Source organism: Lissotriton vulgaris, chromosome 8 (genome assembly GCF_964263255.1).
Source record: "Lissotriton vulgaris chromosome 8, aLisVul1.2, whole genome shotgun sequence".
Taxonomy (NCBI): domain Eukaryota; kingdom Metazoa; phylum Chordata; class Amphibia; order Caudata; family Salamandridae; genus Lissotriton; species Lissotriton vulgaris.
The window spans coordinates 1465728459-1465733254 of NC_141696.1; positions in this window are offsets into that span (position 1 = coordinate 1465728459).

Consider the following 4796-nt stretch of genomic DNA (forward strand, 5'->3'; position numbering starts at 1 on the left):
AATTTAAAAATGGCCAGTTCAAGGGGGTGACCCTTCTCGTGTGCAATCCTGATTACTTTATTAAGAGTGCGCATAAACCTTTCGGCCTCGCCATTTGCTTGTGGTCATCTGGGTGTGATTCGACGATGTCGGACTCCTAATGCCTTCAGGTAGTTGGCAAACTCCTGGCCTTGAAATGGAGGGCCATTGTCAGTCCTGAGTTCTTGTATCAGCCCATGCGCGGCCATGATTTTCTCTAGCTTCGGAATTACCTCAGTGGCACTGGTTGAGGAGATGACCTCCACCTCCGGATACTTGGAGTGATCATCAATGACTACCATGGTGTACCGTCCATCAGGAAGACAGCCAAAATCAAGAATGACGCAGGCCCCGGGAGATGTAGGTCGAGGCTCCACCATGATTGGGGCTGGTCTTGGAGGCTCTCCCGTCACTTGACAGACTGCACATGATCGAACGGTGGCCTCGACCAGGTCATCCATTAGAGGAAACCACACCTTGGTCCGAAGACGATATTTCGTTTTCACCATACTTTGATGGCCTACATGAGCCAGTTGAACAACCTGATCTGTTAGGGAAGAAGGGATCACCAGCCTGTGTCCTCGTAGCAGGCATCCTGTGTGGTTCTCATTCAACTCCTCTCGCACGTGATACAGACTGTCCATTATGCGTTGCGCCCCGGGAGTCAGGATTCTCCACTCCTCTTTTTCTTTTTGCCAGTTGCCCGTTTGTACAGCCACTATGGCCCTTTGAAGGCAGTCATCCTTTCTAGTGGCTTCCGCGATGTGTTCTATGGATATAGGCAGCAGACAGGACCGGGCCGTGACACACCGTAAGTATTCCTCGGTGTCAGCCGCATCTTCCATTTCCTCCGGAGTGGCTGCTCACGGGTGTCGTGATAAGTAGTCTGCTGGGTTGCGAGATCCGGGTTGGTATTCCACCCGGCAGTTGTAGTTTTGGAGCTGTAACATCCATTTCTCAATGCGTGGCAGAGGCTTGGTAGAAGTTCCTGAGAATAAAGCCACCAGCGGCTTGTGGTCCATGGCAACAACAAATGGTTTTCCATAGACGTATAGGTGGAAGTGCCGACACCCCCGGTGTATTGCAATCGCCTCTTTCTCAATCTGGGAGTACCTCTGCTCCGTTTCTGTCAGGGACCGGCTGGAAAATGCTACGGGGGCCCAGTCCTCTTCTGCTCGTTGTCGCTGCATTAGCACCGCTCCAAGTCCGACTGGACCAGCATCCACCGCCACCAAAGTCAATTTCCGGGAGTCAAAGAATGCCAGAGTGGTGGCTTCGGAGATGGCATCTTTGATTTCCTGTAATGCCTTCTCTTGTTCCGGGCCCCATCTCCATGGCGTTGCTTCTTTGGTTAGCTCCCTTAGGGGTAGTGTCAGGTTAGCTAGGTCACGCATGAATTATTATTATTATTAATTATTATTAATCGGGTTTTATAGAGCGCAAACAACCCGGAGGCTTTGTAGCGCTAAGTACCGTCATACTGTCAAAAAAGGGAAGAAGTTAAATGAACAGATAGGTTTTCAGATCCTTCCGAAATTTTAGAAGGCTTGGTTCACTGCGAAGGAGGGTGGGCAGAGAGTTCCATTCCTTTGCAGCATTCCAGGAGAAGGAGCGTCCGCCCCGTCTGATCTTGTTGACAGTAGCCAGGAAAGCAGTACTAGATCGCAGAGATCTGCGAGGAAGGTAGGGCTTTGCCAGGGAGCAGATCATAGTGGGAGCATTCTTCCACATGGCTTTATGCATGATACATAGAGATTTAAACAACACTCTGGCCTTAATAGGAAGCCAGTGCAGTTTCCTCAGGGCCATGGTAGCTGATTCTCGTTTATTGAGGCCTAATAGGAGGCGGGCTGCGGCGTTTTGTGTCACCTGTAACTTTTTTATTGTAAAAGATGGAGCTCCTAAGTATAGGGAGTTTCCATAATCCAAACGGGACAAAATGATGGCTTGAACCATTATTCTGCGAGCTTCAAAGGGGAGAAGAGGCAGCACCTTTCTCAGCATACGCATGAGCCCGAAGCATATGGCGGAGAGGGTAGTAGCTTGCTGCATGAAGCTGAGGTTGGAGTCCAGCCAAATACCTAAGCTCTTTATATGGGGCTTTGGTTGGGGCATAGGGCTCATACACGGTGGCCAGTCTGACAAAGGACTGGAAATGGCTGAGCTGCCTAACATCATGATCTCAGTTTTCTCGCCATTTAATTTTAAATGCGAGGTAGCCATCCACTGAGCCACCGCAACCAGACAGTTACTTAGATTGGAAGAGGAAGAGTCTGCCTGATTCATAGATACGACTAATTGCGTATCGTCGGCATAGGTCACTATATCAAGGCCAAATGAGTGCACTATATCAGCTAAAGGCTGCATATAAATATTAAAAATAGTAGGGCTCAAAGCAGAGCCCTGGGGCACACCTTGATCCAAGGGCCAGATTTTTGAGTAGGTAGTGCCCTCAACAACCCTGAAGGAGCGGTTCTCCAGAAAAGACTGGAGCCAGTGCATGGCCTTCCCCGAAATTCCCATTTGATAAAGGCGATGAAGGAGAATGCTGGTGTTAACAGTGTCGAAGGCGGCACTAAGATCGAGTAGCATAATTGCTGTAGTGCCGCCTTGATCCATTTGTTTCCTGGCCAGCTCAGTTACTGCCAAGAGGGCCGCCTCAGTTCCCAATTTGGGACGGAAACCAGCTTGGGAGTCGTGGAGAAGATGGTGATTCTCTAAAAATTGAGTAATAGACGTGTTGATGTGTTTTTCTAAGAGTTTACTGATCCACGGAAGGAGGGAAATAGGCCGATAGTTGGCCATATTTTCCGGGTCCAGGGTGGGTTTCTTCAGTAAAGCCTTAACTTGTGCACATTTCCACGCAGTGGGTACTGAGCCTGTAATAATAGAAGTGTTTAGAATGTTAAGAATAACAGGTTTGATGGTATTCTCAATTTTTACTAGCTGGCAGGGAGGGGCAGGGTCCGTAGGAGATCCTGATTTAATTTTCAGCATGATAGCTCCAAGTGAGTTCTCATCCAACAGTGGAAACTCATCTAATTTTGGAGTCATGGCGTTTAGTAGGGTGGTTCCCATATCCTGGGATAGATTAGGTGGTTTAAAAGCAGAGGCAATTTTCTGTATTTTGCTATGAAAGTACTCAGCTTGACTCTCACAACGATCCTGAGCTTTACTCGGATCAGTAGGAACCGGGGGGATGTCAATCAGAAATTTGGCTATCTGAAAGATTTCTCTAGAAGAGTTGGAGGCAGTTAAAAAAAATTTCCTCGAAGTATGGAAAGGGGCGACCACTCGGTCCCCCCGAACGTATGGCAGAGTACCTCGATCCCCCCGGGAAGCCATTTTGGGCGGGAGGCGCGTCTCGGCTGGTATGCCCGAAGCGGCGTAGCCGGGGCGCGCTTTTTCCCGCCCTAGAGTGGGCTGGCCTAGACACTGACGCGGCTGGCCACGCCCTCGGGGCAGGCAGGGGCGGGTTTACACCCGCCCTGAAGACGGATAAAAAGGGACGCAAGACCAGAAGGCATCCTCTTGTTCCTGTGCTCTGAAGCTGCACCTCCTCGCTGCACGTGAGCTCGAGACGGAACGAAGAGCCAATTTTGACCCACCCACCAGCCCCTGAAGACAGCCAGTTGTTTGTAATAAAAATTGATCGATAATTCTATTTCGTTTACAGGTTGTGGTATTATCGTGTTGATGTTGAGTGTGTAATAAAGTTGGTCTATTTTATGTATGTTTTCTGATTAAAGAAATTCGGATTTAGTGTCCATTTATAAGCATGCTTTTTCGGTCATAGTGGCCAATGTATTTTTAGTTTAGTTAGCATTGTCGTATTTATTTTGGTCGGGCGGTAAGGTCATGATCGGTGAGCACTAATTGGAAGATCCCTATGAGTGGGCGTCACCCAACACGGATGGGAGCGCTCGGGAGAGGTGGCCTTTGGCCCCTCAATGGGGAGGCGGTCCCTTCTAAGGATGGGTCGCCGAAAGAAAAGGAAAGGCGGTCAAGGCCCCTTCCTGTGTAGGAGGGGTTACAGCCCCCTCCTGGGGAATTTCCCGGGGCCAGTGACGTCTGCGACGGCAGATGTGGTAAGTTGTGTGGGGTTTGGGGGGAGGTCTACGCTACCTTCTAGATACCTCACACGAGTCCTCGAACGACCTTTAAGTGGCGTCGAGTTTATTGGTGCCCCCGTCAAGTCAAGGGAAATTGGTAGTTGCACTTGAGGTACGCCCCAGTGCTGTCGCCCCTCCCAGGTGGGCGGGGGTATTTCCGGTTAGGGATCTTGACACCGGTTACGACCTTGCCGTTGGCCCTTAAACGTTAGGATGTACAATTTCAAAATTTCAAGAAAATGTTTTGTAGGTTGTTAGTTCGGCTAGGAGAACCTCTGTATTAGAGAATCTGTTAAGGTTAGCCAAACATCGCAATGTGGTAATGAAATTGTACATTAATATGAAACTGTTTAATGTTTTAATTTTTTGTTTTAATAAATACGGCCGGGAGGGTCACTCCCTCCCACTTCCAAAAACTTCAAGAACTGTTTCCGGTTTCCCTCCTTTGGGGATTGTGTTGAGAGGGGGTGGCGGGTATCTCAGCCATATAAGGTTTTAGTACGTCTAATTTCTGTTTTATATTTTTTGATGGCTTCAAGATGAGTGGTTTTATCTATCTTACTACGGGAAATCCTCCAATTTCTTTCAAGTCTTCTGCACACTCTTTTGAGTTCTTTAAGTTGGGGAGTATACCAGGGTGAGTCCATAGATTTAGTTTTTTCTTTA